We start from the raw sequence: 23,229 nt of genomic DNA, 5'->3' as shown, positions 1-23,229 counted from the left end.
GGTAAGTCTCACCACTCTGTAGTTCCCCAGGTCCTCCTTTCTAACCTTTTTTCAAATGGAAGTTATGTTTCACTTTTTACAGTCACCAGGGACTTCACCTCACTGCCAGGACTTTTCAAATATGATGGAGGGAGGCCTGACAACTGCATCAGCCAGTTCCCTTGGGACTCTGGGATCCGTGTCGTCAGGCCCCATAGACTTGTGGTTGTTCAGTTTCATCAGATGGTCTCGAAACTGATCTTTACTTATCGTGGGCGGGACTTTGCTCCCTCAGCCCTCATCTACAGGTTCAGGGAAATGAGAGATGTGGGAAGCTTAACTGGCAGAAATTTTTGGCATTTATTTTCAAATTAGAAATGACTATTAAAAGATGGTAAAAATACCAATTTATTCCCTTGAAAAATCTTAACGATGAGACCAACTTATTCTCAGTGAGTTTAAATCAGCTCCTGTAATATGCTAGTACTTGGAGAAAGTCTATTAGCTTCAAGCTGTTTTAACTTGAGTTTCCGTATTTAAAATACTTTTTAAATACTTTTTTTTTTTTTGTCTTCAACGTCCACCAGGGGTATGAATATAACTAGGTTCTTTGCAATTCTTCCTGAGAGTCATCTGCCTCTGTTCTCATATCTGCTTTTCTCATAGTGAGGTTCAGACATGTATTCAAATACACATCTCTGATATGTCATATTCAAATATCACTGTATAGAATAGGCAGGTAGTTATGAGGCTTCTCCATTCTAATTAACTCCACTGAAAATTGATGTTAACATCCTGTGCATTTCTTGGACATTATAGCAGTGGTCAGAATGGTTCAAGCTTGAGTAGAATTTGTTGATAAATAAAACTGTCAGAAAAAAAAAAAAAAAAAAAAAAAGTAAAATAAATTTCTGTCAAAGGAAAAACCAGTGCTATACTATTTTTCATTTAAAAGAATATTTACTTCTTAAGGCTTTTTGTTCTCTATGTTTGTTCTGTTTTGTATGCAGTACAGTACTACATAGTGTCTATGTGCACCACCATTGTCTCTTAGAGAAGTCAGAGTTCAGGAATTTCATGATACATTTTCCTCCAGGGAACAGTGTCTTTGGCTAGAAGGACAATTCCATTGTGCCTTGCAGTTATGGTCATCCTATGATGCACCAAAGCTGTGGATCTAGATGACAAATATTATTAGTGTGTTTTGGTTTACTGAACCTAAAACAAAGTAAAAAAAATTGATATTCAGAGAAATGGTAAATGTTATGAAGATCACTGTCATTTGTTTTTGAGGTTCTTCTATGTATCTTCCTGTGAAATATTGATTGAGGTCATACTTCTAGACAACCTGAGAGTCCCTGCTGATTTTAGCACCTGTGGTTCCTTAAGCTTCTTTTTTTTTTTTTTTTTTTTTTTTTTTTTTTTTATCTGACTTGCTCTCCCAGAAACCCTCTCCTCTACCGTATGAGATATGTTGTAATTTCTTTTGAAGGTTAGGGTGCATTTCATAGTTACTAGTACATTAGTTGCATTGTTACGTACTGAAACATAGCATACTAAATTCTGATGTTCAGAAGAATGAATACGAGGCTGGCACAGTAGATAACTGATAACTCATTTGTTAAGTGTCAGGAAAGAATTTCTCTGAGAAGATCAGGTGGCAGGATAAAATCCTGGAATATCTCAGAAGGAACCTGTTGATATGGAATATGTCATGGACTATGGAGAGAAAAGAACAAAAACATTCCTAAAACCTGAGTTTAAAAGTGTAAAATAAAACAATTTAATTGCAGTCTCATAGTTCTCTCTGAACAGATTCAGTCAAAATCTCAAAATCTCAAAGTGCTGTCCAGAAGATGATGTGTAAAGAAGAAGGCCTAAATAAGCAGTAGAGATGTTTCAGAGTAGAAAAAAAAAAAAAAAAAAAAAAAAAAATCTGGAAAAAAATCATTTATCTGAATTAAAGTGGAACATGATTCCAAGTTACTATGGTTGAAGGACATGTATATCAAAAACACCTGTCAAGGGTATCAATAAAACAAAGGCATTGATCTGTCATAGAATCATAGAATCATAGAATATCCTGAGTTGGAAGGGACCCTTAAGGATCATCAAGTCCAACTCTTGACACCGCACAGGTCTACCCAAAAGTTCAGACCATGTGACTAAGTGCACAGTCCAATCTCTTCTTAAATTCAGACAGGCTCGGTGCAGTGACCACTTCCCTGGGGAGCCTGTTCCAGTGTGCAACCACCCTCTCTGTGAAGAACCCCATTAAAGGGTAAATACAAGTGAATTAGAGAAAGAATGAGAAAAGAACAGAGGAGACTTCTGATGAATATAGGAAGTTTCACATGGCAGAAACCAAAAACTGTAAGTGTGATAAATGACAGAGTCCCAAATAGGATTCTAATTAAAGTTTGTAATTTATTAAGCGAATAGAGGCAAGCAAACAGCGCTGGGTGTGCTGTTTTTTGTTTGTTTGTTTGTTTGTTTGTTTGTTTTGTGTGTGTTTAATAAAATAGATCTAAATCATACAATAAATGAAAAAAAAAAAAGGACTAAAAAGGACTGATAAATAGAGCAGATGTATACAAGATGTATTATTCTTTGTCGAAATAGAATTGCCAAAAGAAGTGAGAGAATAGCCTTATGTACAACAGATTTCACTGTACCCAGGCAAAGAATCATATCATCATAAAATCATTAAGGTTGGAAAAGACCTCCAAGATCATCTGGTCCAACCATACATCTACTACCATTATTGCCCACTAAACCATGCCCCTAAGTACCACATCCAACCTTTCCTTAAATACCCCCAGGGACAATGACTCCACCACCTCCCTGGGCAACCTATTCCCATGCCTAGCCACTCTTTCTCAGAAGAAATTCCTCCTAATTACCGAATTAACCTCCCCTGCACAACTTGAGGTCAATCCCTCTTTTCCTATTACTAGCTATCTGTCAGAAGAGGCCGACACACAGCTCCCCACAACTTCCTTTCAGGTAGTTGTAGAGAACAATGAGGTCTCCTCTGAGACTCCTCTTCTCCAGACCATAGGAGAAGAGGAGCAACTAAATGAACTATAACTTCTCCTAGTTCATTTAGCTGCCCCTCATAGGACTTGTGTTCTATAGGCCTTGTGTTCATAGCCCTTCGCCAGCTTCATAGCCCCTCTCTGGACATGCTCCAGGGCCTCGATGTTCTTCTTGTAGTGAGGGGCCCAAAGCTGAACACAGTACTCAAGGTGTGGCCTCACCAGAGCTGAGTACAGGGGAATGATCACCTCCCTGGTCCTGCTGGTTACACTATTCCTGATACAAGTCAGGATGCCACTGGCCTTCTTGACCACCTGGACACACTGATGGCTCATGTGCCAGCGAGCATCGACTAACACCCCCAGATCCTTTTCCTCTGCACAGGTTTCCAGACACTCACCCCCAAGCCCGTAGCATTGCATGGGGTTGTTGTGACCAAAGTGCAGGACCCACCTTAGCCTTGATAAACCTCATCCCATTGGCCTCTGCCCATCAATCCAACCTGTCCAGGTCCCTTTGCAGGGCCTTCCTACCCTCAAACAGAATGACACTTCCCCCCAAATTGGTGTCATCTGCAAACTTACTAAGGGTGCACTCAATTCCACCATCCAAATCATCAACAAAGGTATTAAAGAGGATGGGTCCCAACACCAAACCCTGGGGAACACCACTGGTGACCGGTCACCAGCTGGATTTCACTCTGTTCACCACCACTCTCTGGGCCTGACTGTTCAGCCAGTTTTTCACCCAGCAAAGAGTGTACTTGTCCAAGCCATGGGCTGCCAGAAGAATGCTGTGGGAGACCGTGTCAAAGGCTTTGCTGAAGTCTAGGTAGACTACATCAATAGCTTTTCCCTCATCTACTAGGCATGTCACCCAGTCATAGAAGGAGATGAAGTTGGTCAGAAAGGACTTGCTGTACATGAACCCATGCTGACTGGGCCTGATCCCCAAGTTGTCCTGCACATGCTGTGTGATTGCATTCAAGATGACCTGTTCTATCACCTTTCCTGGCACCAAGGTAGGGCTGACAGGCCTGTAGTTCCCCGGGTCCTCTTTTCAATCCTTCCTATAGATGGGTGTCACATTAGCAAGTCTCCAGTCATCCGGGATATCTCCGAATGATCATGACTACTGATAGATGATGGAAAGCTGTTCATAATGAAGAAGATTATACAATCATATCTGTAGGAGTATGTTCATATAGTAAAGAGGACTTGTATTGATAAAGAAAAAAAATCTGTGCACAAAGTTGGAAGATATCAGTGGCACAGTCAACTCCTAACTTAGTTATTTTAATGGTGAGAGGGGTAGTGTTTCTGTTGCCAGTACCCCACACTGCGACTCCCGGCGGACTTTCGGCGGATCCCTGGCGGCGATCCCCTTTGGTATCCCGGGCATCATGGCGGACCCGTACCGGTGAAATCCGGCAGGTCCCCTGGCGCCGCGGAGGCTTCCTGCCTGCTATCCCTGCCGGGGATAGCGATGATAAGAGGAGTCAAAATTTGGAGAAACCAGCTCTCAACATGCTTAATATTAGTTTATGGGAGAAGTTAATACTAAAGCCTACAAGGAATTTGCAAGCAGTATTTGTAAGGAATGCATATAAGATCAAAGACTGTAAATATCAGCCAGAAGGACTCTGCATTCAAAAGTAAAGGAAGTAAAAGAGGTTCTGTCTAAACATGAGGAAATATTTTACTGTGTGGATGATGGAGCACTGGCACAGGCTGCCCAGAGAGGCTGTGGAGTCTCTTTGGAGATCTTCAAAAGCCACCTAGACATGGTCCTGGGAAACCTGCTCTGGGTGGCCTTGCTTGAGCAGGGGCTTGGACCAGATGCCTCCAGAGGTCCCTTTCAGCCTCAACAGTTCTGTGATTCTGTGAAGAATGGTATTTACATAATAGTCAAGAATGACAGCAAGAGAAACAAAATAGCTTTACATTCTTAAACCACTGTACATGTTCCTAACCTGTATTTAACGTGATCTGAGAGTCACAAGTCTCTTTCTGGTCACTTCAGAAAATAAGTTCTGGAATTGGTAGACCCTGGCTACCCTGTATAAGAACTTGTTTTAATATGGTAGTTATTTTGTAATAGTTATCTCTGGTTACATAATGCACTGTATCTTATGGCATATATATACAAAGATGTATATTTTTGTACCTTACTTATATATAAACAATGTGTAGACTTTGAAGAATCCATTCAGATACATATTGGTTTCATAAATTGTGTTAAAATATATAATGAATGAAAAAAATAATAAATATATGTAAACATATGCAGTGATAGATAAGCATTAATATATAAATTAAAAATACCTCAAAATGTAATGAATGTAATTTATTTGTTTATTTATTTATTTTTTCCATTTATGGCACAAGGAGAGATACAAGCACTGATTCATTCAGTTCTATCATGGGTATTTTCCTGAGCATATTTCCTTCACCTCAAAGAAGACGTGATGTTTTTAAATGCAAACATAGAAAATAAAACATGGTATTGAATACAGTAAGACTGAATCTACTTAGCAGGTCTAACTGAGCAGGGAAGACACAGCTGTTAATCTGGTGAGACTTGTGAAAGACTATAAAAAAGTGCCTCTGTGAGATTAATTTATGCAGAAGAATATACATCAAGTATTCAAGTAGTAGCAATGATGCTACTAAAAGGAGCAGTGCTCCTTTATCAGGGAGTGTGGTGATAGGACAAGGGGGAATGGCTTTACATTAAAAGAGAGTAGATATAAATTAGATATTCAGAAGACATTCTTTACTCTGAGGGTGGTTAGGCACTGGAACAGGTTTCCCAGAGAAGGTGTGGATGCCTCATCACTGGAAGTATTGGATGGGGCTTTGAGCAGCCTGGTCTGATGGGAGGTGTCCCTGCCCATTTCAGGGAGGTTTGAATTAGATAATTTTAAGGTCCTTCCCTACTCAAACCATTCTAGGAGTCTCTCGATGTAGGTGTGTGGTGGTTTTACCTTGCTAGGCAGCTGAACACCACGACCGCTCTCTCACTCCCCCTCCTCAGATGAGGAGGGGAAGAAGTAAAGGAAAGAACAACTCACGGGTTGAGATAAGGATAATTTAATTAAAGAGAATATATATATATATATATATATATATGTATATATTATTAAGGAAATATTATTATTAATTAAACAATTAAAATAAAGGGAAAAAAGGGAAAGGGGAAGAGGGAGGGGGAAAGGGAGTAACAAAACAAAACAAGTAAAGGCTATGTGGACGTGCAGAGGAAAGAAATTACTCTCTGCTTCCCACAAATGAGCGATGCTTGACCATGTCCTTGAAGCAGGGCCTCAACGCATGTAGCTGGTGTTCGGGAGGAGACTCACAACGAGAGTCCACCCTTCCCCTCTTCTTCCTTTTTCCATCTTTTATTGCTGAGTGTGACATCATATGGTATGGAATATCCCTTTGGTTGGTTAGGTCAGCTGCCCTGGTGATGTTTCTCTCACACTTTTTTGCCCACCCCCTAGGAGGGTCAGAGAGAGTCCTGCTGCTGTGCCAGCACTTCTCAGCAGCAGACACAACACCGGTGTGATACCACTGCTGTTCTAGTTACAAGTGCAGAGCGCAGCACAGTCTGGGCTGCTGCAGGGAAAGTTAACATCCCAGACAGACCCAGTACAAGGTGGGACACTACTGATGATAATACATATACTGATGTATATGACCTAGCTGTATTTTGTCATAAAAAATATTGAATTTTGAATAAAGTGTGTCTGAAATGCTGGTTGGAAAAATTACTGTAAATTCTAAGAAAGAAGAATCTAGTTGTTTCTATGGATCTAGAATTTTTGGAAGCAGTTCACAGAATCTTTCAAGCAGATAAGTGATCTCTTGTTCTGAGGACAACATATCAAGCATAAGTCTTTTTTTAGTACCTGATCCTCTGTTTTATACCTGTATTTGTTTGGAAGATAAAGTTTTATTGTACTGTACATGGTTTGCCATTTAAAAGACTTGATTGCTTCTGAGATGATGAAACAGAGTGAACTTGTGTTTCAGTGGGATCCATTAACAGTTGGATCATTTCAAAACCATATTGGAAGCTATCTGTATCACACAGCATAAGGAGCCTTCCATTTTGTGTTCCCTTCATTCAGAGTATTCAGTAATCACTGCTTATACTAATTATGTGATGCTATCCTTATCTTAGACCTGGCAGTAATGAGACCACTACAAACCCTTCCTCAGTGGGATAGGGTGGAGAAAGCATGCTCCCAGCTGTGCTTCAGATTGGACACTTTACAGCTCTGCTGGGTACTTACAAAGTACACAGAAGGAACATCTATCCTTGGTTCATAGTCAGAAACTCCAGACAGCAATTATACACCTCGGCAAGACAGATGAACTTGGCAGCAAGTAATGTTTGCCTTTTCATTATGGCTAAATAGGCTGGATGAAATTGATGCAATTGTTACTTCAATCTGTCTCACTATGATCTGACCTCTTTCCACACTGGGGCTTACAGGAGTGCAACAGTACAGCTGTGACAGGCCAGTTAGGACAACATTCACTGGGACACAACATTTGTTCCAGCTATCTCAAACTTACCTTTATAAAAACTACAGGGTACAGAACATTGAGTCAAACCATCAAAGTATCTGTATATATTTTATTTTCTTTTTCTCAGATACTGTGCAAGATACCATAAAGTAATTTTAAATTACATATTCAAGAGAGTTGCTGAAATGTTTATCAAATAAGGATTTTTCAATCCCTGGGATTATATAGTTTTGTCAGGAGTAGCAGTCCATACTATGCTAATCTGTAGTTCCTAACTTTAAAACGCAGTTTTCAGCCCTAATTCTGTGAGGACAGTTACTATTAACAGAAAACAATGAAATGGGTATTAAAGACAGAAAGGACTGTTTTCACACCTAACCAGAAAAGTCTACTCAGTATCATCTGTTTTCTTTGTATCTAAGCTTTTACTAGCTGAGGACTTTGTTCTCTGTGGCTGCTGATCTAGCAGCTTCATGTTTGACGGGTGGGATTTATGCATATGCTCAATCTGTGACATCAGAGCTTGCCAAGGATCCCTCCCCTCTCTTGACCTGCTGGCAACAATTTGCCTAAGGCAGGCAAGAATTCCATTAGCCTTGTTAACAGCAAGGCCACATTGCTGGCTCATGTTCAAGTTTGTGCCCACCAAGATTCCCAGGTCCTTTTCTGAAAAGCCACTTTCCAGTTGGGTGTCCCCTAGCATCTCCTTGTGGTGGTTTTACCGTGCTAGGCAGCTGAACACCACAACTGCTCTCCCACTCCCCCTCCTCAGATGAGGAGGGGAAGAAGTAAAAGAAAGAACAACTCACAGGTTGAGATAAAGATAATTTAATTAAAGAGAAAAAATATTATTAAGGAAATATTATTATTAATTAAACAATTCAACTAAAGGGAAAATAAGGGAAAGGGGAAGAGGGAGGGGGAAATGGAATAACTAAACAAAACAAGTAAAGGCTATGTGGACGTGCAGAGGAAAGAAATTACTCTCTACTTCCCACAAATGAGCGATACTTGACCACTTCCTTGAAGCAGGGCCTCAACGCATGTAGCCGGTGTTTGGGAGGAGGACAGACGTTCTCACAACGAGAGCCCACCCTTCCCCTCTTCTTCCTTTTTCCATCTTTTATTGCTGAGTGTGACATCATATGGTATGGAATATCCCTTTGGTTGGTTTAGGTCAGCTGCCCTGGTGATGTTTCTCTCACACTTTTTTGCCCACTCCCTAGGAAGGTTAGAGAGAGTCCTGCTGCTGTGCCAGCACTTCTCAGCAGCAGACACAACACCGGTGTGATACCAATGCTGTTCTAGCTACAAGTGCAGAGCGCAGCACAGTCTGGGCTGCTGCAGGGAAAGTTAACATCCCAGCCAGACCCAGTACACTTCTGGTGCCTGGGGATGTTTCTCCCCAAATGCAGGACTTTGCACTTCTCCTTGTTGAACTTCATGAGGTTTCTGTGTGCCTAATTCTCCAGCCTGTTGAAGACCCTCTGGGTGGCAGCCCAACCCTCTGGTAAATAAGCCACTCCTCCTGTCAAATAAAAAAAAATAATAAAAAAGAAAAACAAATCATTTAAAAAAAGCCTAGAAAAGTTGGGTATAGTTCTTATTTGTGCATAGGTAGTGATTCTACTTCCTCCTTTTCCTGAATTCAAAAATGTTTGTAGCTGGGCTTTAGAAAAAATTTAAGTCATTACATTAAAACATAAAATATTAATTAATAGTCTTTTGGGTAGTCTTCTTTATACCTTCCACAGAAGACAAGTACAAGGGGACAGTCAATACACTTGAAAACTGATAATCCTAGTGGGGGAAAAAAAGAAACAGCAAAAGGAAAGAATAGAACTAGTTCTCTTAAAACCTCTCCTTGGCAAGTCAGATACTCTGACAGATACGTCTGGCTGACGGCAATTGGACTTTCCTCATCTGACCCCATTTTTCCATTGCTTAGTTATTTTTAATAATACCACAGCCTTTGATTGCAGTGATGTTTAACTTGTTAAAATTGACTTGTTACATATGGACTTAATTTTATGAGACAAATTTTCTGAAGTCTGGAACTAGTACCATCTAACAAGTTAAATTGTCTGTGTTGATGCTAGAGGATTCACTGATCACATTAGATAATTTTTTTCTTGCATCTCCTGCTTATGAACTCTACCTTTGTAGCTGGCTGAGCAAATTGAGTTACATTAAATTTTACATTCTTGGACCAGATTTTTCAGTAGAAGTTCCTGATCACTGAATGTGTAGCATCATTCAAAGCATGGCATTGCTAGTCGGTCAAGGGAAGTGATCTTCCCGCTTTACTCTGCGCTGGTGCAGCCTCACCTTGAGTACTGTGTGCAGTTCTGGGCACCACAGTACAAAAAGGACATTAAACTGTTGGAGAGTGTCCAGAGGAGGATGATAAAGATGGTGAAGGGCCTAGGGGGGATGACATATGAGGAGCAGCTGAGGTCATTGGGACTGTTCAGCCTGGAGAAGAGGAGGCTGAGGGGAGACCTCATCACGGTCTACAGCTTCCTCGCGAGGGGGAGTGGAGAGGCAGGTGACCTATTCTCCATAAACACCAATGATAGGACCCGCAGGAGCAGGCTTAAGCTGAGGCAGGGGAAGTTTAGACTAGACATCAGGAGGAGGTTCTTCACCAAGAGGGTGGTTACACACTGGAACAGGCTCCCCAGGGAAGTAGTCACTGCACTGAGCCTGTCTGAATTTAAGAAAAGATTGGACTGTGCACTTAGTCCCATGGTCTAAACTTTTGGGTATACCTGTGCAGTGCTAGCAGTTGGACTTGATGATCCTTAAGGGTCCCTGCCAACTCAGGATATTCTATGATTCTATGATTCTATTTCTGAATGGAACTAGCATACAGTGTAGGTGAAGTTAAAGGACATGGATATATAAAAGGCTTGATGTTATCAGAGACTTCCCAATGCATAGTCAAACTGAACTAACAGGCCATGGATCAAAAGGACAAGACAGGCCATTTCAAAAAAGGCACAACAATGAATTCAAGAGACAGACAAATTTTTTGCCATACAGAACTAACAGAGAAGTATAACCCTAAGCTAATGAAATGAGAACAGAAGATGAAGTATAAAAGTACTGTGATTTTACTTTAAATATCTTCCAATAACTAACACTAAAAACAACCAAGTCAGTTTAGAGATTTTCCATATTTGTGAAGTAAGTTAGACAAAGCTCCACAGCCAGTGTCATGGCTAGTCTTTCTCCACATTGTGCGCGTTTTTTTTTGTTGTTGTTGTTGTTGTTTGTTTGTTTGTTTGTTTGTTAGAATTTAACTTAGTCTCCTTTTACACAGGATCAGATCAAACAGCAACAAACAAACAAAACCTCTTTCAAGTGCAGAACACCTATTCTTGGCTATTTTCATATGCAGGTGATATTTAATACCAAGCAGGTGTGCTCATAGATGACCTTACTCAGTAAAGTATTCTTTTTAACAGATATCCTATTGCCATTCTCAAAAATAACATATATATATATACAAAGGAGATCTTAACTCTGTTAAGACTGGTGGATTCAGAGACCTTAGGTTTCTTGTGGGAGGAAGACTTGGATATGTCTGTCAGTATAAATGCATATTTTAGGATGACTTTTTACTGACTGATAGATCACTAAGTGCTCTTTTCTTCTCCCCCAACTGCCTTCCTACCAATACATCCATGCATGGATGCTGCTCATTTCTCAATCCTGAGACTGTCACTTTTCTTTCTAAGCAGCCTTCTGTGCTGGTGACTGCTGCTATAGCACTTCTGCTTTGGCTGGGCAGGCAAAGTGAATCCTGGTGAAGCAATACATCAGTTATGAAACACCCACCAGAAATTTTAATATCAGCACCTGAGATCGATGAAATCAGTCTTCCAATCAGTGTATGGAGGATTTTAACACATAACTTTCATGGTGTTAAAGTGAGCTTCTCACATAAATCCTCAACTCAGTATATGTGTGTGGGGAGGTTGGATGTCTGGAAGAAATGGTAGTATATAATATCTTTTTTTTTTTCAGCACTAGTAACCTTTCTCGCTGTCTTTCAGGGTTCCTCTCCTGTGTCACTGCCTGGTCCTATACATATGCAATCTAGTGCCCTAATTTGGTCACAACTCTTCCTACTTCATACATACCCATGCACATTTATGTACATGTCAGTGAAATACATGCCTAAGCCATCTGGTGTCTTTCCTTGCAAATGTTCACACAGAAAATTGACTGTGAGTAAGGTTCTGAACCTGCCTGTCCAAATGGTCCTTATTTGTTTGATTTCTTTAGCAAATGCATATATGCTATTAGTGAGACTGATCCAACATATTTCCATGTGTCAGCTGTACCTGCTGCAAGTGTCATTCTGTTCAGTGATAACAGGACTGGCATCCTAAAATAGAGAGAAAACAAGAACATCAGGTCCTTTTGAGGATCTGAAATGCTTTTTCTACCATCTGCTGACCAATGCCTTGAAAGAAAGAAAGTCTGTGTCTGAATTAACACCTTTCTTCTTTTTAAACCAATAAAAGAATGGCCTTTGAAAGAGCCTAGGCATGCCATGTTTGCAAGGAAGGCTTATTAGAACATAAAATGTCAGTGATACCATATGATTGCAACTCTTTACAGTTTACAGGAGTTGATATAGGTATTCTGCTAGTGTATTGTTTATATTTAGTTACCCTTTAAAACTGATTAATTTAACTGTGTGATAAAACTATTTTATTGTTACTTTACATAAAATAGCATGCCACAGAAGTTAAATAATAAGTTACACAAGAGGAGAAGTGCATGTGAAGACAAGTGAATTTTGAATCCCTTATTTTATTGTTACACTGTTAAGTTATATAGTTTAGAATTAAAATAAATAAATAAATCTTGTTTGGATAATCATTGCATTATCAGGCACACAGCCAAGATTAGAAATTGTTGGAGTTTTAAGCTCTGCTGCAGTTTAACCATCATTAAGTGTAGCCAGTAAAAATGTCTTCACACTTAGGAGAGTTAGGGTCAAGGTAGTCCCTTCCTCTGAAACATCAGATGTTTGCCATAGAACAGTACTATCCTAGATGGACCAATGACCTGTTCTAGCAATGTGTATAAAATAAGTAAAATAAAAACATTTTTCCTTATATTCAGCTCTGGATATTCTGTATTTCATACATGTAGCCATGAATCCTTTCTTCATCAATCTTTTTTTTTTCTTTTGAAGGTGGAATCAACCATTAGTAAATTCCATTTTAGATGCTATCCAATAAGGCATGGTCAGACACCCAGAGGAAGGGTGTAATCCAATATGTTGTAGTCCAATAAGATGTCTTTCCTGCATAACATATTAATTTTAATTGTAAGCATTTTATTAAAACAAAATGTACTTTCTAGTGACTCTCCTGTGTTCAGTAGGATATTGTCATGGGCTTTTTTCTTCTTGATTTTGAAACAGTGTGTAAGACTCCATGGAAATTCTGTTTTAATCTAGCATTAATTACATTCAGTTATATTGAATTACAGGGTGATTCTACCTGAAATGCCTGTACTCTCACATCAGACTCTTTCAGTGTGATTTCATAGCATGATTTCATAGTGTGACCTCTTCACTGCATTATAAGAAAGTACAAGACATAGACTTTACTGTTCCATAAGCTCAGGGACGGGGAGAAGTATGATTTCTTAAGGTAAACAATACATGCAAAGAGTCCACTTCCATAAAATAAAGGCCAACATTCTGCTATGAGACAGTTAACCAACTACTATGATTTTTAAAAGAGCTGCCTAAAAGGGAGTGCTGCCTAAAAAGTGCATTGGGAAGCAAAAATACCAGCTCTGTTCCTAGTGTTAGATCTAGCATGCTAAGTACCTTTTGGTTATCAATTCTGTCTCTTTATGATTCATTTCTCCAACTATGAAGTGGGCACCATGATGCCTATCTCCATTTTAAAGTGCCCTAAGGTCTACATTTGAAAAATATTTTAGAGAACTAGTATTTTAATACTATATTATTGATTTTTTTTTAAAATAAAGTAAAAATAATCTAGAAAAAATCATGATTGATATTTCTAAAAAGTTGCAAAAACATGACAAAATATTTTACTGTTACAATGTTTTTAAATGGTTGTGTTTTTTCTTTGGTTGATTGTTGTTCTTGCTTTCCAAATGCTTACTCCACAGTGATGAGGAGTGAGATTCTGCCTGGAGTTTTTAGTCGTTGAATGGGTAACTTCACAGGCATAGGTCAAAGGTGATTGAACTCACAGTTGTGCTCTCACTGTTCCAGCCTACACTTGATACTGGACCATCCATGGGTGTTTTTTACTTATGGAAATGCTTTACTTGAACACTGGACAGTTCTATGCAATTTTGCTGTTCCTATCATACGGTCAGATTTTGGGGGCAGTCCGCACTGAAAAATCCTCCTTTAAGGGCTTTTTTATTGCCTTGACAGGCTGGAGCTCAGAAATAATTAGTTTCACAGATCTTCAGACTGACCATGCTATCAGGTGGGCTAAGTAGCTCTGTCTGCCTCTCCAATCTGTAACATATACATTGATTTCTTCCCTGTTTGTTACACAAAACACCTGATACTTAACATGGAAAGTATCTGAGCCACCATATATCTGCTCATCAGAGGGGACAGCTGTAGCAAAATTAATGAAAGATTTGTCTTCATACCTCTTACTGGTAGGCTACTCAAAACCTATTATGTTCCTGTGTAGCTTTGATACCATCTGCATAGAATTTGCAATATCCCTACAACTGTTTGTATTATATACTACAAGGAAATGGCCATTAATATTAGTTGCTCTTATAGGACAGCCACTAGACCTTATGTTGTATGCTTATGTGGCATGATGCTGCAATGCCGTGCAGGCTCATGACCCAGAAAAATCATAACTGTGTTAGCGTGACTGAGCAAAGACTAATTATTCCTTCCTTTAATTGCTCGAACTAGTCTGACTGCCCTACAGAGCCTGCGATTAGTATGCTGCCTTTGGTGCCAGAACTAGCTCATCTAGGAGGAGGGAACTGAGGACTTCTTGCAGCAGTGTATTGCAAAATGTAGGCATATGTTTGAGGTCATCGCACATCCTCTCCTCTCTTCCACTACATGTAAAGATATCCTTTTCAGTTTCAAAATTTCTCCTCAGATTCTTACCTCTCAGATGCATTTATTTTGATTTATCAGTCATCCACCCCCTACCTACTACTGCTGTTCCTACCTGCCTCAGAGACATTGTGTCCTACTTCTGCTTAAGCTTTTTAGTGGGTACTCATGGTACTGGCCCCCTTCTTCACTTGCATCATTGACTGTGCCTAGCTCTAGCTTTTCTTTTTAATGGTCTTATATCTCCAGAGTATGTGGTTTCTCAGTATTTTAGCAGTTCATCCCTGTTCTTTCCTGACATACATTCACCATGTTTGTATCCTCATCTGGTTTATGTTTCATTTCTTGTGCTAAAGGCACAAGAGGAAAGTTTATAAGCAAGTGAGGGCATGAGGGGAAGAGTCACAGCACTTACCTCCAATGTGTTCCACAGCCATGGGAGAGGTGAAAATGAAGAGAGAAAATAATTTGGGCTGATATCCAATGAAGGCAGGTGACACCAGCTATATTACTAGGGAGCCAGAGAACAGGGAAGAAAGGCAGAGCCTAAGGCCAAATGTTAGAGACTAGGCTGGCCTGGGCTCTGGTCAAATTGTCTTGTTTGTCAGTTTCTCATCAAAACTCTGATCAAATCAAAATTTAATGGTTATATACTTGCATGTAATATCATACTATATAATTCCCTTCATTGTGAAATAATAACCTCATAGATGCTCATGATCCATTCTCCTTGTTCCACAACCAATTCTCACCTGCCCCTTGTACCTGATGACTTCTCTTCTGCTTTTGACTGGCCAGTGTGCTGTATGGCAACTTCTAGAACCTTCAAAAACTCACAGGAAGGGTACTCAGAAGTACTGTATGACTATCCCTCACTAAATCAGCAGAAAGAAATGTGACTCGACCAATTCATAATAAAGCAACAATTAAAAATAACAGGTTTTGGAAAGTGGTAAAAACTATTCATTGAGCGAATTTTGACTAAGAATTAGTGATATTCTCATGCACTTGCTACAAAGAAATATACAAAAAATGTTGAATACAGTATTTAATATTTCAGTCAATTCAGCCATTAAATGTTCTGAAATGATTACTGTTGTAAATACCACTTGCTGTTCTTTATTATCATAATTTTTTATAGTATTGAAAGGTTATGGGCACGTGATTGATGCAGACAGATATAGGAACGTATTAGCAATTAAATATTTTAGACACTGAAAGAATAAAGCACATTTAGCCTTTCTTCAAATAGAACTAGAACTGAAAGCATGGTTTAAGTATTGAAAAGAATTTTCAGAAATGTGTTTCAGGGGAAGGAGGAGATGCAATGAAAATGTGCCTGCGTTCAGCACGGTTCATTGCTTTTTCTGCCGGGGATATTCCACATCACCCTTGGCCTGTGACTGTACAGGTACATCTTACAATGAATAATTTTTTTGTGCTAGTGAACTAAGGACAAATGGCAGCAACACAAAAGACCAGCATAGTGACAGCAGTGATGTCAGCTGCTACCACCACAGAAACAGAGCATCATCCCTTCCACTCCTTCCAGTCCCATCTCTGCTCTGAAGTGATGAGATCTTACACTACTTACTTTACCTACAGAGAAAATTATTTGTTCTCATTTCAAGGGGCTTTTTTTTATACTTGGTTATTTCTTATTGATGACCTGACTAATCTCATGCTTATGCTAGTGCTATTAACAGTAAGTCATTTTTTGGATGAAAAAGAAGACAATCTGATTCAATGCATTTTAAAAATATTTACTATCCCCAAATGACCTATTCTTGGAAAATAATAATTAAGGGTGAATGAATAGCATATACGGTATTTCAGGCAAGTTTTTCCATATGACAGTGATACAAACTCTTTAGGCTAAGGCTTATAGATACCCTGCAAAGCAAAGACAAAATCAAAATAAAAAGAACAAGGACAGAAGTGGGGAACATAAAAAGGGGGACTAAGAGAAGGTGGATTTACTAGCACTCAACTTCTTTGGGGATGATTAATTTGTTCTAAGAGTTTACATCGACATTTAATTTCCTCAGCTTGTTTGAAGAAGAAAAGAAAATGAAGCACTAATATGTTTTTGGATCCCTCTTGCTTCAGAGAAGCGCTGAAGCGATGGTAGAAAACTGAAGCTGCACACATAATTAAAACTCAGCCTGTATATTCACGTCATTTCATATCAGTGAAAAAACACATTACTAATGTAATTTGAAGCACATATAAAGTTGATCATTTTGAGTTAGAATCAGACTGTGTTTAAACTTAATCCAGATAATGAAGAGTGCTGGGAAGCAATCAGTCCGATAGTTCAGTATGGCTGAGAGGTTTGGCCAAGCCACTAATGAATCATTAAACCATTGTCAGGTAAAACACTGGTGAGGTACCACTGCTTGGTCAGAGAATGCTCAAAGCTCAGTGTGATGTTCTTGACACACTACATGATATATTTCATATAAATGTGCAAATTGGTAACCCCATTTATTACAATCATAACTGGGATGATGTTGTTTCTTGTTTGAGTATGGACATACTAAATGAATATAATGAGATGATAATATGTTTGGCCTGTAGACCGTGTCTTTAAGAGATACTGTTGACAACAGTTACTTGAAATTTTTCTTCTCCACATGAGTGACAGTATGGGAAAGAATTCTACTCTTCAGTGCAGGCTGGCTTCGTAAAAGTGCAGTGATACAGACTCACAATGCTGCTTTTTTGCCCCAGGAAAGCTACACCTCACAAAGCCTCATGAGCCTGCTTACAGCTTGGGCTTAAAGTTTTCTCAGCTTTTTGTTAGGGACAATAGATACTTGCCTAGGCCCTATCATCAATTACTCTTGGCATTCAGTACTTTCATGTAATGTTACGTTACATTATGTTATGTTACATTACATTCCCCTGTACTCAGCTCTGGTGAGGTGTTCAGTTTTGGGCCCCTCACTACAAGAAGGACGTCAAGGTGCTCGAGTGTGTCCAGAGAAGGGCAATGAAGCTGGTGAGGTGTCTGGAGAACAAGTCTTACAAGGAGCAGCTGAAGGATCTGGGGTTGTGTAAACAGAAGAGGAGGCTCAGGTACCTTTAAGGTACCCTACAGGTACCTTAAAGGAGGCTGTAGCGAGGTTGGGGTTGGTCTATTCTCCCATGTGCCTGGTGATAGGATGAGGGGGAATGGGCTAAAGTTGTGCCATGGAAGGTTTAGGTTGGATATTAGGAAGAACTTCTTTACCAAAAGGGTTGTTAGGCATTGGAATAGGCTGCCCAGGGAAGTGGTTGAGTCACCATCCCTGGAGGTCTTTAAAAGACGCTTAAATATAGAGCTTAGTGATATGGTTTAGTGGAGGACTTGTTAGTGCTAGGTCAGAGGTTGGACTAGGTGATCTAGGAGGTCTCTTCCAACCTAAATGATTCTGTGATTCTGTGATTCTGTTACATTATGTTATGTTATGTTATGTTATGCTATGCTATGTTATATTGTTATGTTATGTTTTATTTTTCCTGATGGAGAGAGTGTTGCATGGGTAGATGTGTTTTATAAAAAAAAAAAAAAAAAAAAAAAAAAAAAAAAAAAGTTTCATCCTGTTGCCTTGCAATTACAGTAAACTATGTCATTGATTTTATCTAAGGCAGGATGTAAGTTATAAATTTGTATGATTTTTAAAAGTTGTTCGTGTATTTCATAAAGGGTTTGTCTTCTCTCTGGTAAGTCCATGATCTCCACCTTTTTTCTTTCTCTCCTCTCAGTCTGAAAGATCTTGTTTGCCTCATGATTTCTTGTTTCCAATCATGTAGCTGGCAAACCTAATAAGGACTATGAGATAATATTACAAGGTCCGGCAATCTCCCTGTTGTGCTTAGCATATTTTTCAGTTCACTTCAAGACCTGCTGCTAAAAGGTACTCCAAATACTTTGCAAACACCTCCGAAATTGCACACATATGATCTGAAAAGAACAGTGTGCGAGACCCAGAAGCAAGCCCAGACCATTTCCAGTGAAACCAACAAAAGAAATACCATTTGCTTGCTGTCAGTTAGAAGGGGAGAAAATTTACTGAAACAGACAAATGTTTTGTTTTGTTTTGTTTTGTTTTGTTTGTCTGTTTGTTTTTCCTGATATAAAAAAGTTAAGGGCTATGCTAGTTTTCTTTTTCAACAGTACATTAAAACTAAATGAATCAATGTATCCATGCAAACAGTTCTCTGAATCCTAGATATGGGTATCAAATAAGCAAAAATCATGACTGAAACTTTATGCAAAAAGGCAGAAGAACTAGCATGAACCCTAAAAACCCAAATAAAGGCATTGTGTGTCTACAGAGAAGTTTTGGTAATTGGTCTATCCATCCTTTAAATCAAGGATTGCACAGCAGTTGATTTATCTTTGGACATTAGTATTAGTAGAATTTTAATATCACAAATCACAATATCACAATATCACAAATAATTTAAATTGCAATTTAAAAGGAAGATGTTTTTTGATAAACCATTTAAGTAGTGAAATCAATAACAGGAAATTAGGCTCTGCTTTAATTATGTATAACTTGCTAATTACTAAGTTTCATAACAGTATACAGTACCTGTATTAGTACCCTGGACAGTTTCAAAACTGTTCAAAGCCTAATTTTTGCAGAGTTTTATACATCTTCTAAGGCAGTAGTTTACACACTTTTTTGTTGTTGTTGTTGTTGTTGTTTTTGTTTCTGGCATTATATGTAGCATTGTATTATGTGCATTTTTATTCTTGTGACAATGTATCAGCTGTTCAGAGATCCAGCACCATGGTGTGAGATGGATAGCCTGTTATTTTTCCTTGTGTTGGGATTCCCACTCATTTCCATGGAAACCTGAAAACCTGGAGGAATAAAGCGTGGAAGCTATTGCTGTATTACAGTACTATACTATTTGAAAAAACAGACATCACCATGGTGCCTATGAATACCAGTGTATTTGTAGGTCTGTCTGAGTTTAAATTCTAAAACCCATATTCTAAGGGATTCAGTTTTTATATTTATTTCATATTTGAACTTAATTTTGTATTTTTCATGTTATAACCACACTTAGCTATAAACATAAATACATTGACATTATTGGCGGCAAACATATATGTTAGTGAATACACAGGTGTATACATATATGTGTACATTCACACACATACACCCTCACAGACACTTGCACATACAGCTCAGAGAAAAATACATCAAAAATAAAGCCACACATGTGTAAGAAAATTATAACTGGTTCACGGAGTAACTATAATAGCTATCACTTTGAAGGTTTTTCTTAATCAAAAGAAAACACAAATACAAAGCACTGTCGTGGGTTCCTGAATTCATAATAAAATATATATGAATATGACTAAATACTCTTTTTTTGGGAAACAACCTAAGATGTGTGTCTTCCCCACTAAAAGTCAGAAATGTAACTATTTAATTTTCTTCCTGAGCAGCTGGTGCACTACAAATGCTGTGAGACAGAGATATCCAGCAGAGATGACGAAATCAGAGGTGAACAATAATTTAGCAAATAAATTAACATGAAGAAACAGATCAGGTGAAGACAGATCAGGGCAACCATTTTGAGTATTACTATCTCCGTGCTTTCTCTATTCTGCTTTTCAAATTCAACTTGTAACTTTAGGTAGCATGTGATGGTAGTGCACTGATTCTATGGCTTTCTGCAGCCTTTCCTACTCCTTATTACTCTTTTCTTTTATGTTTTAGCAGGAATATCTGACTACATTTCAAAATGATCTGTCCTATAATATGCCATTATTTTTTTAACAACAAAAACACAGGGATCAGGACACTATGACTGAAGAAAATTTGAAAAAATAATTTGGAGATGTATAGTATGATTAACTGTTACCCCTTCACTTACCCTAACATAACCACGTTGGTTATGTTAAAATTCACAAGAGGGTATAGTGTATGAACTCAAGAAAGAACTAGTTAAAAAACTGCTGTTTTATATACTACCTATAGATGTCCTCAGTGATTTCAAATGAGTGTAACTATGGAAAATACGGATTAAATACAAAGAACTTAAACTACATCTGAATTTATTTACCTAGAATTTCACACTCAGGGTTTCAGCTCTATGAGATGCCTCACCAATAGTAAACATAAGGTTCAAGGAGTTAGGTTCAATTTAAGATTTGTGACTGCATCCTAGGCAATGCCAGCTAATACCATAAACATACTACTGTGGGTCAACTTTGGAGAATATTGAACAAGAGAAAAGAGGTTTATAGGAAGAATCTTCATCTTTGTTTTATGCATAAAAGGAGCCTGACAGAAAAGGGGGAGTCAACAATATTAGATGATTTTCTGATGTTATTTGTAGTCAAATGGTTACACCAAAATCTAAGCTTTTAGTTAAAAATTATCTTTGTAGGTCTTCTGACTGCATTTTATGAATGTTGTTTATTTACAGATCTGTTTCATTAGGGAAAAATTAAAAACTGAGTAAAAGGGAGAAAGGTAAAACCTAATGCAGGGTGAAGGTCTAACTACAAGGGCTCACCTGCTGACTCAGTTTCTAGAATTTCACAAATACAGCTTTATTTGGGAAAGAAAAAAAAAAAAAAGAAAAAAAAAAAAGACAGGAACTGTTCTCTGTCTTTTGAGACCTTGAGAACACCTGGCACAGTATGTCTTACTTCTTAACAGTAAAAGTTCTGCTGTCCCAGAATCAGGGTGGCTCAATCTGGACAAATTTGTTGCAAGTAGTATCTCTCCTGTGATTAGAGTCCTGCTTGAGCATGGGCCAAAATCATAGTGACCATAGTGCAATTCTTGTGTTTGAATCTGGTTACTCATCCTATTAATTTCACTTGTCACCTTCTAAAATTTCCATGGAGCTGCGGCCAATGGTGGTCATTGGGAGAAGGAGCTGCAGAGATCTCTCTCAATAGATTGCTCAATAGATTGCATAGATCTTTATGGATCTTTGTTCACAATTCATATAAAAGAAATCATGGAGAAGCCTAATGTTTTTCATCAAACAAGGCTTGCCAAAAAGGTCCAATTAAAATATTCTGATGTTCTTTCTTTTTACATTTTATTGTTCTACTAGTCTCTTTTTTTGTTTTACTGTATCACACAAGAATAACAAAAGAACAGGGAAGTAACTAAAAAGTAGCATGCCTGCCTGTTGCTGGATTCATTGTCTAGGGTGTTTATTTTTCTCAGACTTCTATCATTCTGGTGTACCCGTTCTCTGATCTAGCATCATATTTCTAGCTCGTAGAAATATAAAATTACAGGTACAACATATCATACATTTTTAAAAACATCCAGAATAACTCTACTAAATCTAGTGGCTGTTAACAATTTTTTATTTATTTTATTTTATTTTATTATTTTATTTTATCTTATTTTTCTGATCTGCAGTTCACATTCAGTTGAGAATGCAGTTAAGAAGGAAAAAGAGAAATCTAGGTAATTCTGTGACTTGTTATGAAGATGCAGTATCTGCTTTTCCTTCCACTGACTTCTGGTTGTAGAGTTTTAAAATGTTCATGCTTGCTTTGCTGCATTTCTCTACATTTGGCTGCAGTATTAGAATAGCTAGTAATTACAATATTGCCATCTTTCAGGGGTAAACAAAGAAGAGTTTGTTCTAATATACTTAAATGTTAATATTATTTATGTTTAATTTATATACTCATGAATTCTAATTGATTTATTTTATACAGAGAAGTTAGAACACCTGGCTAGGTGGTGTACTGAAGAATGTCTTTTCATTTAGTAAATGAGCAAAGAATGGTTTCAGACATTAGCGTATAACATGCTACTGCCCTGACTTTTTTTTTTTCTGCCAAGAAGTCATTAAAAAGAATATTTTCAAATCAGGGCTTCCAGATGATATAATCCCACATTACCACATACACATTCTTACAACATGCTCTGACAAATATTAATTTCATAGAATTGTAGAAAAATTTAGGCTGGAGGCACCAGCCCCATACTCAAAGTAGGGTAGGGTAGAGCAGGGTGCTTTGGACTGTGCCAGATTCAGTCTTGAGTATTTCCATGGTCAGAAATTCCACAGCCTCTCTGGGCAACCTGTTCTGGTGTTCAACCATTATAACATTAAAAAAAAAAAAAAAAAAAAAAAAAAAAAAAAAAAAGTATTTTCTCATGTGTAAAAGGAATTTCTTGTGTTTCTATTTGTGTCCATTGACTCTCATCCTATATTGCCTCTTGCCCTGTTATTGTATACCACAAAGCAGAGTCTGGCTCCCTGTTCTTGTCTCCATCAGGCATTGTTTGCATACAAATTCGTAAGATCTGCCTGAACCTTTTCTTCCCTTGGCTAAACAATCTCAGCTCTCTCAGCCTCTCCTCAGAGGAGATAAGTTCCAGTCCTGTCACAAGCATAATGACCCTTCAGTGAACTCACAAGTCTCTTATAATGGGTACCCCAGAACTAGACACAGCACTCCAGAAGTGGTCTCAGATTTTGTCTATTGGGTGGAAAGAGGTACATTCTGAAGTCTTCTGAGAGGTACATTTTATGTTAAGGTAGCTCAGTGTCAGTGACTGGAGTGTCTTTGAAGAT

At 38.3% G+C, this 23,229-nt stretch overlaps 1 protein-coding gene and 1 long non-coding RNA gene across 12 annotated transcripts in view; one reads left to right on the top strand and one right to left on the bottom strand.

Annotated features, from left to right (window-relative positions):
• Positions 1 to 23,229, top strand: part of MYT1L (myelin transcription factor 1 like) — a 327,925-nt gene that overhangs the window by 151,797 nt on the left and 152,899 nt on the right. The gene's annotated exons all lie outside the window — the stretch shown is intronic.
• The window catches only part of LOC118164448, a 31,219-nt gene continuing 11,786 nt past the window's right edge, over positions 3,797 to 23,229 (bottom strand). Inside the window, exon 4 of the long non-coding RNA XR_004749506.1 lies at positions 3,797 to 4,234. This is a non-coding gene — a long non-coding RNA (uncharacterized LOC118164448). The remainder of the gene's footprint in view (positions 4,235 to 23,229) is intronic.

The sequence above is a fragment of the Oxyura jamaicensis genome, chromosome 3, assembly GCF_011077185.1.
Source record: "Oxyura jamaicensis isolate SHBP4307 breed ruddy duck chromosome 3, BPBGC_Ojam_1.0, whole genome shotgun sequence".
Lineage (NCBI taxonomy): Eukaryota > Metazoa > Chordata > Aves > Anseriformes > Anatidae > Oxyura > Oxyura jamaicensis.
The sequence above is the reverse complement of the archived record's forward strand: the minus strand, read 5'-3'. Positions and strand labels throughout refer to the sequence as shown.